Source organism: Myodes glareolus, chromosome X (genome assembly GCF_982192425.1).
Source record: "Myodes glareolus chromosome X, mMyoGla1.1, whole genome shotgun sequence".
NCBI lineage: Eukaryota > Metazoa > Chordata > Mammalia > Rodentia > Cricetidae > Myodes > Myodes glareolus.
Genome location: NC_142053.1, coordinates 17,983,744 through 18,006,883, shown reverse-complemented (window position 1 = coordinate 18,006,883; position 23,140 = coordinate 17,983,744). Strand labels below are relative to the sequence as shown.

Below are 23,140 nucleotides of genomic sequence, written 5' to 3'. Positions count from 1 at the left end.
GGCCGGCTTGTTGAGGTATCTGTCCAGCCCAGTACCCCAACAGCCGGCAAGCAACAAAGGAAATCACACACAGGACTCCATAAGGTTATAAACTGATTGGCCCATTAGGTCAGGCTTCTTGTTAACTCTTATAACTTATGTTACCCCATTATTCTTATCTATGTTAGCCACATGGGCTCAGTACCTTTCTCAGTGTGACAGCTTACATGTTGCCTCTTCGGTGGTCTGGACAGGAATGGCAGAGGAACTTCCCTGCTTCCCAGAATTCTCCTGTTCTCATTGCTCCACCCCTACTTCCTGTCTGGCTTTCCTGCCTATACTGCCTGCCTGGCCAATCAGCGTTTTATTAAAATATGATTGACAGAATACAGATAATTTTCCCGCACCAGTACCAAACATCAGTATACATGGGCCTAGAGTTTATTACAGAAGAAGACACATCAGAGTGAGCAAGGGAAAAAGACACAGTTCATGAGTCATGGCAAGATCAGGTTTCATATTGACCTCAGTCATGTCCCTCATAGATCCTGAATTTAGCTAGAAAATCCCATTAGCTACAAGGTCTATCTTAAATTTCTATAATACTTTTTCTTGTATCTGATCTAAGTCATCACTAGACATAGTATTGCATTTTTTTAAATAATGAGTTACATTATGAACTTTTCTTCTATTTTTTAGATTATAATTACATATTTTCATTTCCTGAATACTCTCCCATATACCCTTCTTTGTTTTCTTTCAAATTGTAGCCTCCTTTTAAAATTGATTTGTATAATACATGTATATATAAATCCTTATATATAACCTGCTCAGTCTGTATAATGTTACTTGTATGTCTGTTTTCAGAGATAACCATTTGGTATAAAATGAGCAATTGGTGTACTCTCCCTGGCGAAGACTGTTTCCCCATCCTAGTGTCCCTTAGTTGGTTTTGTGTAGGGTTGTGGTCTCATGGGTTCCCCTCCCCCATCCACTTCGATATGTCTGTGAAACTTCTCTTCACAACAGATGGAGAACACTACAGCAAATCACACCAATCAAAACACAGAGCTTTAGAGCCCAGTTCACAGATACATCCACAAAACACTTCTGTACCTACGGCTCAGTGAATACTGGGGAAGAAGGGGACAGAAATATTTTTAAGAGTCAGAGGATCAGGGATCTTGCTGTGAGATTGTGTCTCCTAGTAATGCCAAAAGCTACACCCATGAAGCCTCACCAACAGAACTGCCCAAATCATGAGCTTTTCCTCTATCTATATAATGTATTTGGTCATATTTATGCCGTAACTTTTTCTTTTGTGACCCCACTCCCTTTGATACCATGTTTCCCAACTAGTTCCCCTTTCGCTGTCATATCTTTTCCTTTTGGTAACCCATAGAGTTTAGTTAGGATTTCTTTCAGGAGCATGGGGGAGGGGTTATGCATAGGACATGTGTGACTTACAGGTGGCTATACCATTGAAGAAAATATCTTTCCCTTTTCTAGCAATCATTAACTTCATTTACATACTCAGTGAGGGCGGGGTCTTGTGATCTATTCTCTTCTGTGATAGAATGTTAATAGTCTCAGTCTCGTACATGTCTGGTGCTGAGAATCACAGTTTCTGAGAGCTCGAGTGTGCAGTGACCATGCCACACACAGTAGAAAGCATCCTGTAATATTCTGCAACTTTTCTCTGACTTTTTTTTTCTGCTCCCTATTCCTATGTCTCCTGAGACTCAGCAGTGGTTATATAGGTGTCACATTAGGGCCACTGTTGGTTGCCCACTAGTATTAGATAGTCATTTGGTCATAAGACATGGATAAATCAAGCTGAAACCGACCCTGAACCTCCCTGCCTGTTGTATGGTTCTTATAGTAGTAAAGAGGATAGAGATCGCCCTAGGAGAATTGTCATATTAGCAGTCCTACTTAGCTATGGACCCTTCATGTTATATTACCAAATAGCCAGGCAATGTACCTGGTCATTGGTGCAATAGTGGCAAGTCTGTTACTGGGGAAGTCAATTGATTTTTACTGGATTTGAGATATTGTGGGCAGGAGGAAATTCATGCCTGCGATAATAAACTTAGTCAACATCCTGTTTGGTCGGATTACTGTTAGCCCTTGTCGTCAACCATTGCTATTGTTTTCCTTAGTGGGCAAGATATGCCTGCCATATTTCCACCTTAATATTTTTATTACCATTGAGCAGTGCTACTGTGAGCTTTTTCCAGAGAGAATTAGTTTTTGCAGTAGATGATAGTTACTACAGAGACTCCAAACTGGGCACAGCAGAACTCATGGCAGTAAAGGAAGTTGAGCTGAATGCCTTCCAAGACTGAGGCAGTCTTAAAATCACATTCCTCATGAATTATAACTCCATGCTTCAGAAGGCACATGTGATATCCCTGGAAACAGAGTTTACAGTAGCCAGAGCATCTCAAACATGACATAATTACATGTTTTATTAAATTGCTTATGGAAAATCAACTTTTATTTATATTTTTAGAAATTTTTATGGGTGTTTTGCCTGCATGTATGCCTTGCACCATGTGTATGCAGTGTCAGCAGAGGTGAGAAGAAGACATGAGATTCTCTGGAACTGGCGTTAGAGAGAACTGTGAGCCACCATGTGGGTGCTGGGAATCAAACCTGGGTCCTCTGGAAGTGCAGCCAGTGATCTTCACCACTGAACCGTCTCTCCAGTCACTACATTTTCTACTTTTAATTAGTAATGTTATAGAGTCCATCTTATGTTATACATATAACTTCTAGTCCATTTATAGTTACAATTTCACCTAAGCAGTATTTATTTCTGTTTTTACAGGATTGTGGTTGGTGGTGGAGAGCCGTTTGGACCAGCACTTTTACATCTATTTATGTTCTTCTATATGCAATTCATTACTTCTTTACCAAACTTCAGGTCACTGGTATCAGAAGCACCTTTATGTACTTTGGGTACACATTGATTCTAGTGTTAGTTTTCTTCCTTTTCATAGGTACGTGACAACAGAATTGTGCAGTATATTTTAGATTCTCTAAAGAGTCAGACATTTGAAATCTAGTAAACGTCAATAACTATTAGAGAAAGGTACAGGGAACAAAGTCACCATGTCCATTCATATGTTTTTGGCATCGAATATTCTGAAGCCTGGGGAACTAAATGTACCTTACATACTTCCTTGTAAGATTTCTTTTCCTTGTGGATATTTTTAATCATCAGGGATATTTTCCAAGCCACAGAATTGGTTAAATGTAATAAACTTTGAATAGGCTCCAAGTACAAAAATTAACAGATTTAAATACCTTTTGAATGATTAAAATTAGATTATTTGGTCACATAAGCAATTACATGTCAAGGACAAGATGTATGTATATACTTGTAAGGATTAGTGAGTTGATGGCTATTATTTGTTTCAAATGGGGTGGAAACATTTTTCATACTTAATGAGTGCTTGAATTAGGTGAAAAAATGAAATGTTTTGTAAAATGGCCTAGTTGAAAATATAATAAAATTTCAGAGGCATTAGACTTTCTGAACACAAAAGAATGTTTTAGCTTGCCTCACTAAGTTTGGGTTTTAGTAGCTTAGATCATACCATTTTTATAAGACAGAGTAGAAAATTTAAGTATTTTCTCAGAGTTAACATTCAGGTTCAGCAAATACATAAAATGAAAACTGGGAGCTGGGGAAGTGGGTCCGTGTCTAAAGTGTTTACTATACAAACATAAGGACCTGAGGACAGGTGTTTGCCCATTACCATCATGGCAGGGAGCATGGTGGCATGTATGGTGTGGGAGAAGTAGCTGAGACCTTTGCATTCTGATACACAGGCAACAAACAGGCAGAGTGAGAGAGAGACAGAGAGAGAGAGACAGACAAACAGACAGACAGACAGAGACAGAAAGAGAGAGAGAGAGACAGAGAGAGACAGAGAGACAGAGAGAGACAGAGACAGAGAGAGACAGAGAGAGACAGAGAGATAGAGAGACAGAGAGAGAGAGAGAGACTCTAGATGGACCTGGTATGGATTTTTGAAATCTCAAAGCCCACCCTTGGTGACATACTTACTCCAACAAGGCCATACTTCCTCCAGGAGGACACACCTAATCCTAGTCCTTTCAAAGCTGTCCACTTCCTGCTGACTAAGCATTCAAATGTACGAGCCTATGGGAGCACTCTTACTCACCCCGTCACTACACATGTAGCATCACTTAGCTACCAGCAGTTCTATTTATAATAGAAGACAAGAGAACTTTTATCATTGTATTCTAACCCAATTCTGCATCTTATTTTCTTTTACTTTTCCCTCTGAAATGTGCAAATAGGGCCAAGGGAAGTAGCTCAGTGGCAGAGCACTTGAGTAGCTTGTTCAAGACCAATCCTAGTTTCAGTTCCCAGCAGTACAAGAAAAATGTTATGCATATGAATAATAAGCATACAACTTGATGTGTTATAAAGTGAAACACCATTATTATTAACACTCAGATAGATCAACAGTACCTGATCACCAGTCCGGGAACTGCAGTGGGGCCTTTCTACTCACTTCCTACAAGTGTAGCCACTGGCTTGACTTTGAATAGCAGAGATCAATTTGTCCCAACTTTGAATATAGAAGTATGTACATGTATACAGATTAAGATCTTTTATGTCTGGTTTCTTTAGCAGCTGTTTTCTTTCTCTCAATATAGCTTGTGAGACTGCTCATTACCAATGTCTGTAGATGGAATCTGAGTCCCTCATTTATTTTGTTTTGGATTACCCCATCTGTCCTCATAAGTTGCTGGCTATATATTTATGTAGTGTACAGTTAGATACATAGTAATTTCCCCATATTTATGTGATACCAGTCTAAGACCCCCAAGGGAATGCCTGAAATCATATATAATCCTGGATCATATATACATATACACACATAGTGTTTTCTGATACAACTCTTTAATAATTTTACAAATTTGGCACAGTAAAGAAAAATTAAAGCATTTCTAGTAATAAGTTATGTGACTATGATGTCTCCCTTATTTCCTAAATATCTTGTGTATATTCCTTCCTTTTGTGCGGATGTGAGATGATACAATGTCAACCTGATGAAGTGAAGTAAATTATGTAGACATTTTGATATGGCCTTATATGCAAGGGTTACACGAACATGTTTTGATAGTTGTCCTGAAAACTGAGACACTTACTAAGTGAATAATAAGGTAGTTAGTATACACACCACCACAGTGGACAAAGGGATAGATTAGCTTGGATAGAATTGAGGAAAAGATGTAAAATTTCATCATGCTGTTCAGAATGGTACACAATTTCCGATTTATGAATTATTTTTGAAATTTTCTACTCAATATTTTTGGATCATTGTTGATTCATGCCTGTTTTTATTTGTTTCTTTTTCTTTTCTTTTTTGGGACAGGGTTTCTCTGGCTGTACTGGAACTCACTCTGTAGATCAGGCCTGCCTCTGCCTCCAAAGTGTTGGCATTAAAGGCATGTGTCCCCACAGCCTGGCCAAGCCTGGCTTTTTATGTGGATGCTGGGATCAAACTCAGATCTTCATGTAACTAGAAGCAAAGCAAAGCAAAACAAACAAACAAACAAACAACCAAAAACCCTAGCAAGACCACATATAAGAGGCATTTGCCAGACAAAGCATAATCACTTCTGGCTTATTTTCTTACATCAACAAGTACTTTAACTCACATTGCCTTTTCCTGGGAGCCATATTGCAAGAGCTGTTTTATATTCTTCCAAAATAGATGTAGTCCTGAATAATCACATTTTCTAATAAATCACCCTCCCCAGTGGTATCTCCAGCAGCTGCATACTTGGCTCTCTGTTAATCGTAGTATGCTGAATAGTGACTCTCAATGATAAATAGCAATCTTACTCTCTTTTTAAAGATTTTGTTTATTTTATGTGTGTGTGTTTTGCCTACATGTATGTTTTCGTACCACATGTGTGCAGTTCCCATGGAGGCCAGAAGATTTCAGATCCTCTAGAACTGGAGTTATAGATACATTGTTAGCCGCTTTGTGGCTGCTGAGAATTAAACCTGGGTTCTCTGAAAGAGCAGCCAATGTTCTTGCCGCTAAGCCATCTCTCCAGCTCCTGACTATTATCTCTTGACAAAACAAATAGACCTTCTCTGGTACATTCCTTGACTCCACTATCGTTACTCAAACCTATTCTGTGAAATTCAACATTTGCATTATTCCCTGGTTCCCACTCTATGCTTTCTGCTTTCCTTTCTTGTGTTATCTACCTCCAACTTTATTACCATTTTAATCTTTTAGTCCTTCCTTTCTATACTTTCACATCTTAGAGCTTAACCATTCTCAATGTTCTCACTGCCACTGTCCTCCATTCTATATCTTTATCACCAACTGTATTTCAAGTAGTTCTGTGTCCTGTTGATACTCACATTCCACACATGTTCCCAGCTTAAGTAAGTGCTCCCTTTCCTTCAAGCTATGCATCTTAATCTTTTTCGTGGCTAAACTTTTGGCTGTTTTGATCTTGTATAGGTCTTGTGCACATAACCATAGCTATTTTAAGTTCATGATTATGATAACCATGTTATATACAGATGTCATTTCACAGCCCTCCTCCACATCTTACTTGTCTGCTGAAGAATTGAAATCCCTTTGAGATCAGCACCTGTTATTTCCTATTCAAGAGCATCATTCTTGAAGTGCATAGAGCATGGACAGCAGGAGATACTATTATGTCACCATATTTCTGTATACAGTTTAATATTAAATCACAGGTATAAGAACTGTGTTAATTGTGGTTCTCAATCAGATCATGGAAACGTTATTAGATAATAAAGTGTGATTTTGGCATCTCTTTTTTAAAGACAGTTCTTTTTGGAGCTCTGTCTGCCAGCATTATCTTAAACGGCATGCTTTTAATATATATTTAAATCTGTATGTTTTGATCATATTCTTTCTCTTCCCTCAACTCCTTAAAGTTCCTTCCCCAACACCACTCACTCACACACACACTAAAAAAAACCACGGAGTCCAGTTTTTGTTGACCTATTACTTTCTTACCGTGTGGCCTGTCCTGGAGTGTGGTTGATATACCCAGTATCTCTCCATTGAGGAAAAGCTGTTTTTGTTCTTAGAAGCTATAAAGGGAAAATATCTTCTTGGTTAGGGGCAAGACCTCTTGCCTTTCTTCAAGTTTGGATTTTGTCTGGTTTGAACTGGTGCAGCTCTTGGATACACTTCTGCAGTCTTTTTGAGTTCATATGTGCATCAGTCCTGTTGTTTCTGGAAAATTCTACTTCCTTAGACTCATCTACTACCTCTGGCTTTTACAATTGTTCTGCCTCCTCTTCTGCACAGATCTATGAGCCTTGAGAGGAGGGGTGTGATAAAGATATTCCATTTAGGGAAGAGTAATATAAAGTTTGCCACTCTCTATACATTATCTAGTTCTGGGCCTCTGTCTTGATCACCATCTACTGCAAGAAGAAACTTCTCTGATGAAGACTGAGTAATGCACTAATCTTTTGGAATAGAAATATGCCATTAGGAGTTATTTTACTTCCATTTTCACTTGGTAGAATACTAGCAGGATATCTCTAGGGCCTATGACTTATTGTTAATAGTGCCAGATATTAATTAGCTCTCTTTCATGGAGCATAAAAGAAATTCTATTGAATTTTAAATTTAATAAAAAGAGTAGGGGAGTTGGTTACTCCCTTAGCATTTATGATACTATTGCACCAGTGGGTATATCATGCAGTCAGGTCATTATTGTTGTTCTCAAGGTTCACATCTAGGTGAGATTAATGATTACATTTCTACTCCAGTACATAGAATCTGCCAGTGTTGTCTGTGAATGGTTGTCAGTAGAGATGAAGTTTCCTTGGTGCTTGAATTCATTCATGGCATCATAGGATATATAGGACTTCATCTTTCAATATTAAACATTGTGACTGTAAGAAGATACTTTATACACTAAGAATTTCACACTCATAGGAAGAGAGAGGGACAGAGACAGGAATGGGCAGACACTGATTTAATCCAGTAAGGTTTCTTCTTTGCACAACTTGCTTCTTTCCTTTCTTTGAATTATTTCCTTAAGATGGTCTTTGAATGGCAATGACAAAGTCACATACTTTTATGCTTCCTTATGTTTTTTTTTGCTACCAGTAAAACTTATTGATTTCAGTCTTGCCTGATGTTGAATATTATCTGTAAAAACAAACAAAGGAGTTTCATATTTTTCATTAGCATTTCATGTCTATTATCATAGAATAGTATTCCATTGTTTTTGAAACCAGGGGAAGTGAAATGCTCCGTGACTTGTGTTCTTTTATTTATTTTTCATTTGGTAGTAGGATATATATATCCAAAGACTCAAGAAACAGGGAGAGGGAGGATAAAACATAATATTCTAACAAAGGGTAGTAGGAAAGGAACTTTGTATTTTCCAAAGGCAAATGAATTTCAGTCAAGGTTGAATGACTTATCCAAAATCTTAACTAATCTTTGTTTTAAAAAATCTTTTAAATATTTCATTTTGAGTTCCTTAGAATATTAATGCAGCTGTAAGTGCTGATTGGGTAGTCTGAAATTTTTGTTTCAGTGAAATAATATAGGACTTGAAACTCTTCATGGATATTCAATGTGACATAGTATCCAAAATCCTAAATATTTATAACTGAACAGTTTTGATGGCTGTTTTATTTGTACCACATTTTGTTTTGATGAATTTAAATCTTAGAAAATTAATAGAAACGACATATTCCTATTTTGATGTAACAGATGTAAGGTTAAAATAACTGATTAAGAACCAATATTTGAGCTTCTTTGTCTTATAGCCTGAGTTGTTTGTTATGTATAGCCCACATTAGCACCACTACAAAGGCAAGGAAACTGAGGCCTATTCAGTATGAAAAACACAAGAGAATCACTTATAAGGAGCACTCAGTTGGTAGCTATGCTTTCCAACACTTCACATAGGATTCACAGTCAGAGGCAGAGAAGTTAGGGTTCTCTAACTGGGAGACCATTTCGTTAGGACATTCAAGACCATTCGTTAGGACATGATAGAATGACAGTTCATTCAAATTTTGATTGGTTTGATTCCAGAGTTTACTCTTTCATTAAAAACCTCTCTATATTCTCTTCAAGAAAGAGGCATGTTTTAAAATATGGAAGCCAAACCAACAATCAAAGAATACCTTTGTAACTTACTGTATGGTCTTCCATTTGACCATGTATACTATTCTTGACTGCAGGACCTAAGGCCTGGTACATGTAAAGCAATATGGGTATCACCCTTAAGAAGTACTACACAGCAGAAAAAAATAATGACATCTTGAAATTTGTAAGCAAATGGATGGATCTAGAAAACATTGAGTGAGACAACTGAGACCCAGAAAGACAAATATTGTATGCACTCACTCATAAGTGGCTTTTATACATAAAACAAAGAATAAACAGTCTATAATTTACAGTCCCAGAGAACCTAGACAACAAAGAGAGACATACATGGATCTAACCAACATGGGAAGTAGAAAAAGACAGGATATCCTAAGTAAATTAGGAGTGTGAGGATCATGGCTGGAGGTAGAAGGGGGTGGAGGAAGTGAGGGAAGCAGAAAATAATATATAGCTCAATAAAAACAATTTAAAAAATACTTAATCAAATGTGGTAAGAGAAAATTAGAGCTTCCCAAATTGTGTTCTCAAAATAGGTTTTCCCTTTACCTCATTGTAAAATGGCTGCAGTTTCTTTTTTTCCCTGCATGTCTAAATTTCATGTCTCTAGTTGTGTAATTAATAGGTCTTGGCTATTAATTTTCTGTGCCTACAGAAAGCCTCCTTAATGGTTTGTTTAGATTGAATATTGAATGGTCAACTTTCCAACTATGTTGGTTAGCTGGCTTCTCAGAACTCCTTTGGAGAATATACATTTGTGAAAACACTGAGAAATTTCCAGCATACTTCATAATCCTTATTTATGTTTGAGTTTTGTTTACAGAGATAAGGTCTCACTATGTACCCAGCTTGACATAGAACTTGCTATTTAGCACAAGGTGACCTTAAATTCTCAGTTCTCCTCCCTTTGCCTTGATAGTGCTGATATTGTATGTATGTGCCACCATACTTACCTCTTACCTACATTTGTTTAAAAGGAAGGAAAGATAAATAATGGAGACAGGAAAGAAAGAAAAGATAAACAGAAGAGACAGGCTGGTTGAGAGATTTTCGAATCCTAGATTCATGTTAGAATAACCAGGGGAACCTTTATAAATACTTTTAATTGTTTTATTTACTGTATGAAGACAGATGCTAAAAAGAAATCTCACGCTAGCTCACAATTGAGTATAATAGAGGATTATTTATTTAGGGGTAGATTCACATATCATAGTCCTCTGCTCAAATGGGGAGCAGCAACCGAATCCAGCAGCCAGAAGAGAGAGAGTGAGAACATGCTTCACATTGGCATTTATAGTATAAGAGATCATGCCCAAGTGGGCTGGTAACTTAAAGGCTACTGACTGAAGGATTTTTCATAGCACCGCCACCTTTTTGCCTAAATAAGAGAGTTCTAAGCCTAATACAAAATTATATACAGTAAGAACAAATATCAAGTATAAAAATTAGAATTACAACCAGCATAATCAATATCAAACAAAAAACATATGATAAATGTTTTGATAATTATTCTATCCTAAGGAGTTTATGTCTTGTATTGTAAATAACTTGGCCAAGTCACAAGAAAAAAGTAATTATGACTATCTAGTCTTCAAACCCATCAAAGAGCTGAGAAGGAAAATAATATTACTTGAGTAAGTAGGAAGTGCAATCAGGCAACTTCCAAAATGTACAAAAAATGACAGAGACAACTGGCTACCTGGGCATTCGCCCAAAGTCTCATTTGCAAGGTTGGGCAACCAAATTTGGCTAAGGCATAGAGTAACTGACAGACCATTTTCAGAGGCAGGAAATTTTTCAAAACCGTCTTACCAGGTCTTGGCAAGATTTGACACTCTTTTTTCTTATATCCTGCTTGTCCTGTCTGGACATGGTGCATTTTGTCAGTGGTCGATGCATGGGCAGTTCCTTGTCCAAAGGCCAGTTTTGCCAAGAAGAAAACAAGTTCCAAGCGGAATAACCGATAAAAGCAACACATATACAGAAGGACTTCCAACACCAACTCTGTGTGTATGTGTGTGTGTGTGTGTGTGTGTGTGTGTGTGTGTGTGTGTGAATGTATTTATCTGCACCACAAATGTATAGAAATCTGCAGAGCTCAGAATAGGTCATCACATCCCCTGGACACAGAGTTTCAGGCAGTTATGAACTACTACGTGGTTTGGCTGAGAACCAAACCTAGGTCCTCTGCAGAAGCAGTAATTGCTCTTAACTTCTGAGCCATCTCCCCATACCCTCAAAATCTTGATTTTCAAACTATGTGTACCATGTAAATGAAATCATAATTTCTGGGCTTGAAACACACAGGTTACATTTCACCAGGAATTTTCAATATGAAATCAGTGTTGAGGACTGCTGTATTTAGATAAATCCCATGTATTGATATATTTCACATTCCAAGACAGGATATTTGTGATTTTCTTTAATAACATTGGAGAGTTCTTATAATATGAAATTATATATTAATGAAATGTGTCCTGAAGAATATAATGGTAACTTATACTGTCCATGTTCTACTTTATTTAATCCAGTTTATACTACTATTGGTGTGGTTTTGGGGAGTTAAGATCTAAATTTCTTTCCACCTAGTACCATTTATAAAGATTGCAGCCAATCTTGGAGAAACATGCCTGTAATCCCAGCACTTGAAACACTGAGGTAGGAGGATCACCTCAAGTTCAAAGCTAGTAATTTCAAGGTCTGCTTTGAATTTTTTCAAAACAAACACCCTAAAAATCATCAACCAAGATTTCTTTATACTGCTATATTAGTCTTTACAGTTGTGATTTTTGTTGAATAATTATTTCTCTGTTTACATAGGTCACAGTGTAGCTAATGGCCTCTTAGAGGAGGTTTGCTTGTAATTATTCAATGTTTTAAGCCATAGTATTAAGATTAACTTTGTGGTGGTGTTTTTTTCTATAAGATTGTGGGTTATTTTCATAAAAATCCTCACAAATAGGATATTGTTCCTGTTTATAAGACAATTAGATTTGAAAACTAATAGGTACTCTGGATATATATTCCATTTCCATTACTATATAATGATACTTTATATTTCTCTCTGTGTGTACAGGCATATGTGTGTATGAGTGTGTGTGTGTGTGTAGGCTACAGTTTCATGTCAGGTATCCTCAGTCACTCTTCACAGTATTTTTTGAAACAATTATTGAACCTGAAGCTAACCAATTGGCCATACCAGCTGGCTGATCAACTACCAGGGTTCTCATGTTTCTGCCTCCCAACATTGTGATTATAGGCAAACACCATAGCACCCAGAAATTATGGGGGGTTGGGATCTAAACTCAGTTTCTCTCTCTCTCTCTCTCTCTCTCTCTCTCTCTCTCTCTCTCTCTCTCTCTCGACAGGGTTTCTCTGTGTAGCCCTGGCTGTCCTGGAACTCGCTTTGTAGACCAGTATGGCCTTGAACTCACAGAGATCTGCCCGCCTCTGCCTCCTGAGTGCTGGGATTAAAGTCATGTGCCACAATTGCCTGGATCAGTTCCTCGTTTTTGTGTGGCATACACTTTACTGACTGAGCCAACCATCCTCAGAGCCTGGTTACTTACATTTTCTAAATTCTGAAACAAATTACAAGAACTTTATATCAGAAAGTAGTCTTGAGCCTCTTTGAAATGGAGAACATAAGGTGATAATTTTGTTTACTATTTGGGTCTGGTTGGAGACTTCCAGAATTCAATCAGAAGAATGCTCTCACCTGTTTATAGGTGACTACTTCTGGCCTTGATGCTCACCCTAATTGCTTAGCAAGAGAGCCTGGTGATTTATCTTGTTTGGTACAGGTTCTCACTATGTAACCTAGGATGGCCTTGATTTAGTTTGATTGTCCTGCTTCAGCATTTCAAATGCTAGGAATACTGGTGGGTACCACTATGACAGCTGAACGCGATGACTTTTATTTGATCATGTATAAATCTTGAGATTTAAAGATTCGATACCCTGCCTTGAAACAGCCATATTTGTGTTTTTAAGAAAGCTTCATTTACTTACTTTGATACCTGGCTAGCGAAGATCTTTTACATTTTGTTTCAGGGACAATTGGATTTTTCCTTGCTTCTGCTTTATTACTACAATGAAAGTGGATTAATGAATTTTCCCAGAGATGTGTCAAAGCACATAATCCTTGCTTTCAAACACCTGTGTATCTATGTAAATATCTGCTGTGCTACACATATATGTATTCTTTAAGCTACATTCAGTTAAAGTGTTCATAAAGGCAAAATCTCACTGTCTAGCCTCAGTTTCTTTGACATAAAATACTGATTAGTAGAAGAAAATAGATTTCTAAAATGATTTATTCTCAGTCACAGTTACTTGAATGAAAAGGTTTCTTTTAAAGCAATCAGATCAGTAAAAGGAGGCATATTTTTTAAAAAATTATATATACATTGGGGGGATTTTCACATGAAGTTTTTTTTCCAATTCTGCTACTTGATATTGTTTAGAGTGCCTATTTTCTCTGTCAGAACAATATTTCAATCCCACTATATGACAACTTTTAGGTAAAATGTTTTTTGTGACTGAAATTGATGATGCAAGCTATATTATATTTTATATCTACATGGTTGTTTTAAAAATGTATGTTTCCTAGTTTGGGTTACTACTGCTATTATGATGAACACCATAACCAAAAGTAATTTGGGGAGGAAAGGATTTATTCAGCTTCCACTTCCACTTCAGAGTTCCTTTTCAAAAGAAGTCAGGAGAGGAACTCAATACTAACTGGAACCTGGAAGCAAGAGCTGATGCAGAGGCCATAGAGGGGTGCTGTTTACTGGCTTCCTCCCCATGACTTGCTCAGTCTGCTTTCATATAAAAGCCAGAACCACAAGCCCAGGGATGGAACCACCCAGAGTGGGCTGGGCCCTCCCCCATCAATTACTAATGAAGAAATTCCCCAACAGATTTTCCTATAGCCCCATATTATAGAGGCATCCCCTCATTTGTAGCTTCCTCCACTCTGATAACTCTAGCCTGCATCAAGTTGGCATAAAATTAGTCAGTACAGTAGTTAGTTTAAATTGCAGAGTTTATAAAAAGATTAGATGTTACTATCTTATTGCTCAGTCAATCCTGTACATTTCAAGGTATTTGCAGTCTATCTCCTTTAGCTTAAAACACATTTTTTTTTAAAGTCTATTTCTGTTTACAGTCATTTGGAGGACAAGAATGTCCGATTTTGTCTTAATTTTACATAGGTAACAAATCTTTGGATTCCAGGTTTATAAAATTTACTTTCCTTTACAACTTTCTGTGAATGTGAAAGATAGGTATACGGATCTCATGGATCACACGCGGAGGTCAGAGGACAATCGCAGGAGTCAGTGATCTTCTTCTACCATGTGGGCTCCAGGGATTGAATGTAGGTTATCAGGGCTTTTGTTAAGTGCCCTTATCCTCTAAGCCATCACCAGTCACTGTCGTCCACATTTATAATTACTACTGCTATTATTATGTCTTACTTTTCCTACATGGATGTGTGCGGGTTTGTGCATGACATGGCACACAAGTGGAACACAGAGAACACTTTGTGGGATTCTGTTCTCTCCTACCACCACATGGGCCCTAGGGATCACACCCAGGTCATCAAGCTTGTTGGCAAGTCCTTTATCCACCGAGTCATCTTGATGGTCCCAAGGTATTGATTGATTTCGACTGAACAATAGGTTATTACTTCTCTGAATATTGGGCATTTCTATTACAAATATTCCTCAATCTTGTTTGTGGTTTTGAGGAAGCAGTCACAAAAATCATATTTCATTTAGTAAATTTTATTGATAACTGTCTCAATTAGGAAAATATTTGAAAACTATTTTCTCAAAAATATTCACTCACACTCTTCAATTTATGAACATTCCCAAGATATCCTAAAGATGAAGAGTTGTTCTTGTGTGCCTGGCTTAAGGGCTCAAAAAGGTCATATTACCTTTCAGGGAAAGGGTGGCTGGACTGAAATGGGGAAAGAAGGCATGAGAGAGTGTTGTAAGAGGAGCGCGGGGCCCCTTTGTTCCGTCCCACCTGGCTAGCTTACACTTGAAAAAATCACACCGAAATTGTATTAATTAAATCACTGCCTGACCCATTATTTTTAGCCTCTTATTGGCTAACTCTCACATTTTAGTTTAACCCATCTCTATTAACGTGTATTGCCACTTGACTGTGGCTTACCGACATGAATATAAACAGCGACCGACACAGGTAGGAGAACCATGGGGTCTGCCACACAGCCTTCTTCCTCCCAGAATTCAGTTTTCTTTTCCATGCCTACCTAAGTAAGCTGTGTCCTATCAAAAGGCCAAGACAGTTTCTTTATTCAAGCAATGAAAGCAACACAAATACAGAAGGACCTCCTACACCAAGAGAGTTTCATTCTGAGAGAAGGAGAGGGCAATTAAGGGTTGATTGGTTGATAATTGGAAGAAACTAAATCACTTGCTGGGTAGCAAGGCCTGCCATTATCTAAATAAGAAGGATCTATACTATGACTTATGGCTAATGAGCCTGACTGACTCTATTGCAGAATTGTTGGAGGGCTGGGCACAAAAGGGCCCAGAAGGTCTCCTGAGTGGAGTTTTCAGATTTTTCATAATCTAGGGCCTAGGTCTTGAAGCCTGCCTAAGAAGGAACTGCTTGTTAGAATGCTCATTGGAGTTTATTCCATTGTCCAAATGTTCTAAACTTAAGAGTGCTGTATGGAGTTTCAGGGAGCACATTTACCACCAGGTTAGCTGCCTGAAAATGTTGTGTAGGTTTCCACATTTTTTTTTGCATTGAAGATAGTTTTCTAGAAAAGAAAATTTATTGCTTAAGCAAAAAATAAAAGTGCATGAGTGGTGTTCCTAGATTAAGATAAAGGCAGGTCTCAGGACAACCATCTTTGAACATCTTGAAAGTGTGTAAGTCAATATTAGATTGGCTTTATAGTTAAGTGGAGAAGAGCTCTTTAATTTGATTTAAATGAGGCTGAATAGCATCCTGAGCCTCCTTGTATGGGTTCATGAATATAACTTCAGCAGTATAAGCTCTGCATTTGCTTAGACCACTACTAATGAGAGTATCAGGAGAGAAGCTAATAGTAGGCCAAATGCTTTGTCTCAAGAGGAACTAGATGTTCTTAAATACTAGACATATTAACCCATTTTATCTATGCACTGTTTTCTCTTTTCTCTTTACATTTATTTTATTTTTTAAAACAATCTTTTTATTTTGCATACCAGTTCTAGTTCCCTCTCCCTCCTCTCCTCCTGGTCCCCATACCTTCCTCCCACTCCATCTCCCATCGCTCCTTGGAGAGGGTGAGGCCTTCCATGGGGATTCAACTAAGTCTGTAACATCACCTGAGGATACACCAAGAAACCCCCCACCCCCATATCTAGGCTTAACAAGTAATCCCTCCATAGGAAATGGGCTCCAAAGAGCCAGTTCATGCAGTAGGGATACATACTTGTTTCACAGCCAGTGGCCCCACAAACTGTCCAAGCCACACCCAACTGGCATCCACATTCAGAGTGCCTAGTTCAGTCCTATACAGGTTCCCCAGGTGTTAGTCCAGACTCAGTGAGCTCCCACTAGCTCGAGCCAAATGTTTCTGTGGGTTTGTCCATCATAATCTTGAACTCTTTGCTCATAGTATCACTCCTCTCTCTCTACGACCGGGCTCCAGGAGCTCAGCTGAGTGGATCTCTGCATCTTCTTTCATCAGTTACTGGATAAAGGTTCTATGATGACAATTAAGGTAGTCATCATTCTGGTTACAAGGGAAGGTCAGTTAAAGCACCTCTTCACTATTGTTTAGATTCTTAGCAGGGTCATCCTTGTTGGATTCCTGGGAATTTCCCTAGAGCCAGGTTTATCACTAACCCCATAATGGCTCCCTCTATCAAGATATCTCTTGCCTTGCTCTCCTGCTCTGACCTCCATCTCGACCTTCCCAATCACACATGTTCTCTTCCCCTCCCCTTCTCCACTACCCACCCCTCTCCAACCTTTCCCCCCTCTCCCCACACTCTCAATTTACTCAGGAGAACTTGTCTATTTCTTCTCAGAGGGATCCATGTATGTCTCTTTTAGGGTCCTCCTTGAATCCTGGCTTCTCTGGGGTTTTGGACTGTAGGCTGGTTATCCTTTGCTTTATGTCTAATATCCACTTATGAGTAAATACATACTGTGTTTGTCTTTCTGGATCTGGGTTACCTCACTCAGGATGTCTTTTCTAGTTCCATCCATTTGCCTGTAAATTTCAAGATGTCATTGATTTTACCGCTGAGTAGTACTTCACTGTGTAAATGTACCACACTTTCTTTATCTATCCTTCGGTTGAGGGGCATCTAGGTTGTTTCCAGGTTCTGGTTATTATAAATAATGCTGCTATGAACACAGCTGAACAAAAGTCCTTGTGGTATGATTGAGCATCCTTTGGGTATATGCCCAATAGTGATATTGCTGGATCCTGAGGTAGATTGATTCCCAATTTTCTGAGAAACTGCCATACTGATTTCCAAAGTGCCTGTACAGGTTTGCACTCTCACCAGTAATGAAGGAGTGTTCTTGCTCCATTTCCTCTCCAGAATGAGCTGTCCTTAGTGTTTTTGATCTTAGCCATTCTGACAGATGTAAGATGGAATCTCAGAGTTGTTTTGATTTACATTTCCCTGATGATTAAGGATGTTGAGCAAGTCCTTCAGTGTCTTTCGGCCATTTGAGATTCCTCTGTTAAGAATTCTCTGCTTATATCTGTACCTCATTTTCAAACTGGATTATTTGTTTTTTTGATGCCTAGTTTCTTGAGTTCTTTATATATTTTGGAGATAAACCCTCTGTCAGATACGGGGTTGTGTGAAAATCTTTGTCCATTCTGTAGGCTGCCATTTTGTCTTGCTCACAGTGTCCTTTGCCTTTCAGAAGCTTCTCAGTTTCAGGAGGTCCCATTTATTAATTGTTACTTTCAGAGTCTGTGCTACTGGTGTTATATTTAGGATGTGATCTCCTGTGCCAATGTGTTCAAGTGTCTTTCCCACTTTCTCTTCTATGAGATTCAGTGTGGCTGGATTTATAATGAGATCTTTGAGCCATTTGAACTTGATTCCTGAGCATGGGGATAGATATATATCTATTTGCATTCTTCTACATGCCAATATCCATTTGTTGAAGATGCTTTCTTTTCTCCATTTTAGCTTCTTTGTCAAAAATTAGGTGTTCATAAGTGTGTGGATTAATATCAGGGTCTTTGATTCCATTCTATTGATCCTCCTGTCTGTTTTTTGCCAATACCAAGCTGTTTTAATTATTATAGCTCTGTAGTAGAGCTTGAATACAGGGATTGTGATGCCTCCACAAGTTCCTTTCTTGTACAGGATTGTTTGGGCTATCCTGGTTTTTTTTTCATATTATGCTGGAATTTTGATGGGGATTGCATTAAATCTCTCGATTGTTTTTGGTAAGATTGCCATTTTATTTTATTTTAGTACCTATCCAAGAGCGTAAGAGATCTTTCCATTTTCTGATATCTTCTTAAATTTCTTTCTTCAAAGACTTAAAGTTCTTGTCATACAGATCTTTCACTTGTTTGGTTAGAGTTACTCTGAGATAGTTTATTTTATTTGTGGCAATTTTGAAGGGTAATGTTTCTCTGATTTCTTTCCTAGCTCATTTATCATCTTTGTAAAGGAAGGTTACTGATTTTTTTTTAGTTAATCTTGTATGCTGCTACATTACTGAAGGCATTTATTAGTTGTAGAAGTTCCTTGGTAGAATTTTTGGGGTCACTTGTGTAAACTATCATATCATCAGCAAATAGTGAGTGTCTGACTTCTTTTCCAATTTGTATCCCCTTGATCTCCTTTTGTTGTCTTATTGCTCTAGCTAGGAACTAAAGTACTATATTGGATAGATATGGAGAGAGTGGACAACTTTGTCTTGTTCCTAATTTCAGTGGTACTGCTTTGAGTTTCTCTCCATTTAGTTTGATGTTGGCTGTTGACTTGCTGTATATTGCCTTTATTATGTTTAGGTTTGTTCTTTGTATCCCTGCTCTCTCCAAGACCTTTATCATGAAGGGATCTTGTATTTTGTCAAAAGCTTTTTCAGCATCTAATGAGATGAGCATTTTTATCTTTCAGTTTTTTTATATGGTGGATTAAATTGACAGATTTTTCATATGTTGAACCATCCCTGCATCTCTGGGATGAAACTTACTTGATCATGGTGGATGATTTTTCTGATGTGTTCTTGAATTCTGTTTGCCAGTATTTTATTGAGTATTTTTTGCATCAATGTTCATAAGTGAGATTGGTCTATAATTCTCTTTCTTAGTCACGTCTTTGTGTGGTTTGGGTATCAAGGTAATTGTAGCTTCATAGAATGTGTTTGGCAATGTTCCTTCTTTTTCTATTGTGTGGAACAACTTGAGGGGTATTGGTCTTAGTTCTTCTTTGAAAATCTTGTAGATTTCTTCACTGAAACCATCTGGTCTTTTTTTGGGTTGAGAGACTTTTGATGACTGTTTCTATTTCTTAGTATTTATAGGTCTATTTAATTTGCTTATCTGTTTTTGATTTAATTTTGGTAAGTGATACTTTTCTAGAAAATTGTTCATTTCCTATAAGTTTTCCAATTTTTTGTAGTACAGGTTTTTGAAATATGACCTAATGATTCTCTTGAGTTCCTCCATGTCTGTTGTTATGTCCCTTTTTTCATTTTTGATTATGTTAATTTGTATATTCTATCTCTGTCTTTTGGGTAATTTGGTTAGTTTGGATAAAGGTTTGTTGATTTTCTCAAAGAACCAATTTTTTGTCTCATGAATTCTTTGTATTGTTTATTTCTGTTTTGTTGAATTTAGCTCTCGGTTTGATTATTTCCTGCTGTCTAGTCCTCCTGGATGAGTTTGCTTCTTTTTTTTTAATGTTTTCTTTGACCAATGAGTCTATTTCCTCTATTGTATCTTCAACGCTTGAGATTCTCTCTTCCATATCTTGCATTCTGCTCTTTATTCTTATATTTGTGGTTCCTGATAGTTTTATCATAATTTCTGTTTCTATAATTCCCTCGGTTTGTGTTTTCTTTATTGTCTCTATTTTGGTTTTCAAGTCTTGAATTGTTTTATTTCAGCTGTTTGATTGTTTTTTTCTTGGTTTTCTTTAAGGGATTTGTTGATTTCTTCCAATTTTGTTTGTCTTTTCTTCCATTTCTTTGAGGGAATTTTTCATTTTTTTTAGGGCCTCAAACATTCTCCTAAAGTTATTTTTAGGTCATTTTCTTCTGCTTCATCTTTATTTTGGTGGTCAAGTCTTGCTGTGGTAGGGCCACTAGTTTTTGTTAGTGTCATGTTGCTCTTTGTGGTGTTGAGTATATGGGAGGATTGTTGAAGAATTGGAGAGGCTGCTCCGAGGTCTTTGGGGATTTGGTGGATGGGGTGGGTCACAGAATATGCCTCTGGGCAGTAGGACCTAAAGAGCAGAGCCCTCCAGCCTGAAATTGAGACACCTCTCCATGTACAGTCAGGGCCAAGACTCTGGTGGTCCAAGTTCCAGTGGGGGATGGTTGGGAGTGTGGGGAGGCTGATCCCAGCTCTTTGGGGCTTTGGTGGGTGGGGATGAGGTGGGGTGTGGGATGTGCCTCTAGGGGATAGGACCTAGGGAACAGGGGCCTCCAGTTTGGAGCCCAGATGCTCACCTCTCCAAGGGCAGTAAGGGCCATGGCTCTGGTGGTCTCTGATGCAGTGGGGGATTGTTGGGTGTGTGGGGAGGCTGTTCCCAGGTCTCTGGGGCTTTGCTGGTTGGGGGTGGGTCATAGGATGTGCCTCTGGGGGTTAGAACCTAGAAAACAGGGCCCTCCAGTTCGGCACCTAGATACTTTCTAGGTGCTCTCAGGGCCAGGGCTCTGGTCGCCACAGATGCCCCGGTGTACTGTTTTCATATGTGATATCTGTATCAGGCTTAGGACTACTTTCTGAGGATGGGGGTTGGAGAAGTGTGCTTTTTCTCTCCTGTCCTATAGACCCTGGTGAGTTGAGCTGAACTGAGAGATAGGAGTGTGGGTAATAAGGCCACGTTAAACCGAGAGATGATGAACGAGGTGCTCTGAGCTGAGATAAGAAAGCACGGGCTTGAGCCTAGTGGCGGTAACTGAGGGACTGGGTAATTCTGTTCATTTATTTATTTAGAGTTTTAAATTAATTAATTCATTTAGTCCATGTGTCTTTTACATCATGTATCTAGATCCCCTTCTTTTCCCCATTCCTTCATATCTACCCTCCACCCCTGCACACCCCCAACATTAAGAAAGTTTAAGAGAAAAAAGAAAAGAAAAGAAAACAGGGAAAACCTTAAAAAATCTCATTATGGAAGCTGCAGTGTGACACAGTGAGTCACGCTATAAATCCCTTTGCCCATTTCTCTTTACTTGGAGGTGTTCATTTCAAAAGAATCATTGGTTTGATTCAAGGTTTCTACTACCTTATCAAGGTTGGGCCCTTGCTAGAGCCCGTGTTGTGGAGATCCTGCAGATTTGGGTCTGCAGGTGAGGTCCCTTCATGTCCTCCAGCAGATCCTAGATGGGGTGCATGGTGGAGTAGACCAAGTCATGTCCTTGGTTCTGGGACTAAGCAGTTGTAGGGTTGGTCTACGAGGTGTGAAATGGGGACAGCTCTCCCGTGGTCACAGTCTCGGGTGTGAAATGGGGACAGCTCTCCCGTGGTCACAGTCTCAGGGCTGGCTCACGCACACCTGCACTGACATGGTTGGCTCTGCTGTGCTGCCCTGGCAAGGTGCAGTACCTGCTCTTGTAAGTGTTACAGCTGGTGGGGGGTCAGGGCTGGCTCTCCCACTCTTATGACAGCAGGGCCAGCTCTCCCACCTGCCCCATACATTGATGGGAGGGTAGGGGAAGAGGGCCACTCTCTTATGCCCATGTTGCTACAAGACAGATGGGTAATGGGGGCAGATCTCACATGCTCACAATTTCAGGGCTGGCTCCCCACACCTGCAATAGCAGGATTGGCTCTATTGTGGTGTCTGGGTGAGGTACAGGGTCTGCTCTACTGAGTGTTGCAGCTGGTGGGGGTCAGGGACAGCCCTCCCACTCTGATGACTACAGAGCCAGCTCTCCCACCTGCCTCAGCCATTGCTGGGTAGGCAAGAGGACATGTCTCTTGTCCATGTCACCACAAGACAAATGGGCAAGGGGGACAGTTCTCCCACGCTCACAGTTTCAGGGCCGGTTCGTCCACCTCTGCACACACACTGTATTTTGTTTTGCCGTGGTGAGGTACAGGGTCTGCTCTCCCAAGTGTTGGAGGTGGTGAGGGCCGGGGATGGGTCTCCCACTCTTATGACCACAGGGCCAGCACTGAGGGTCACCTACCTCAGGCACTGAAAGGTAGGGAAGCCTCATTCCCCTGCCCATGCTGCCACAAGACAGCTGAGAATTGGGGACATCTCTCCCATACTCTCAACTTCAGGGCTGACTTTTTCACACCTCTGCTAACAGGGTTGGCTCTATTGTGCTGCTCTGGCATGGTGCAGGGCCTGTTCTCCTGGGTGTTGCTGCTGGTGGTGTCAGGGATAGCCCCCCACTCTTATCACCACAAGGTCAACTCTCCCACTAGTCACAGGCCATGTTGCCATAGGACAGGTGAGAAATGGGGACAGCTCTCCCATGCTCTCAACTTCGGAGCTGCATCGCTCACACGTGAGCTAACAGGGATGGCTCTCTTGTGCTGTCCTGACAAGGGCCAAGGCCTGCTCTCCTGAGTGTTGCAGCTGGTGGGGGTGAAGGAGAGTTCTCCTGCTCTTAAAACCACAGGGTCAGCTCTCCCACCTGCCCAGACATTGGTGCCTCACCCACACCTGCTCTAATAAGCTTGGCTCTGTTGTGCTGCCCTGGCAAAGGACTTTTTTTTTTAATTAATCCCACTTGGAGAGCAGGATCCATGGTTAAGAGAGCTTGTTGCTCTTATA

At 39.3% G+C, this 23,140-nt stretch overlaps 1 pseudogene; it reads left to right on the top strand.

Moving 5' to 3' along the window:
* LOC125415360 (transmembrane 9 superfamily member 2-like) overlaps window positions 1-23,140 on the top strand; it is a 144,912-nt pseudogene that overhangs the window by 117,385 nt on the left and 4,387 nt on the right.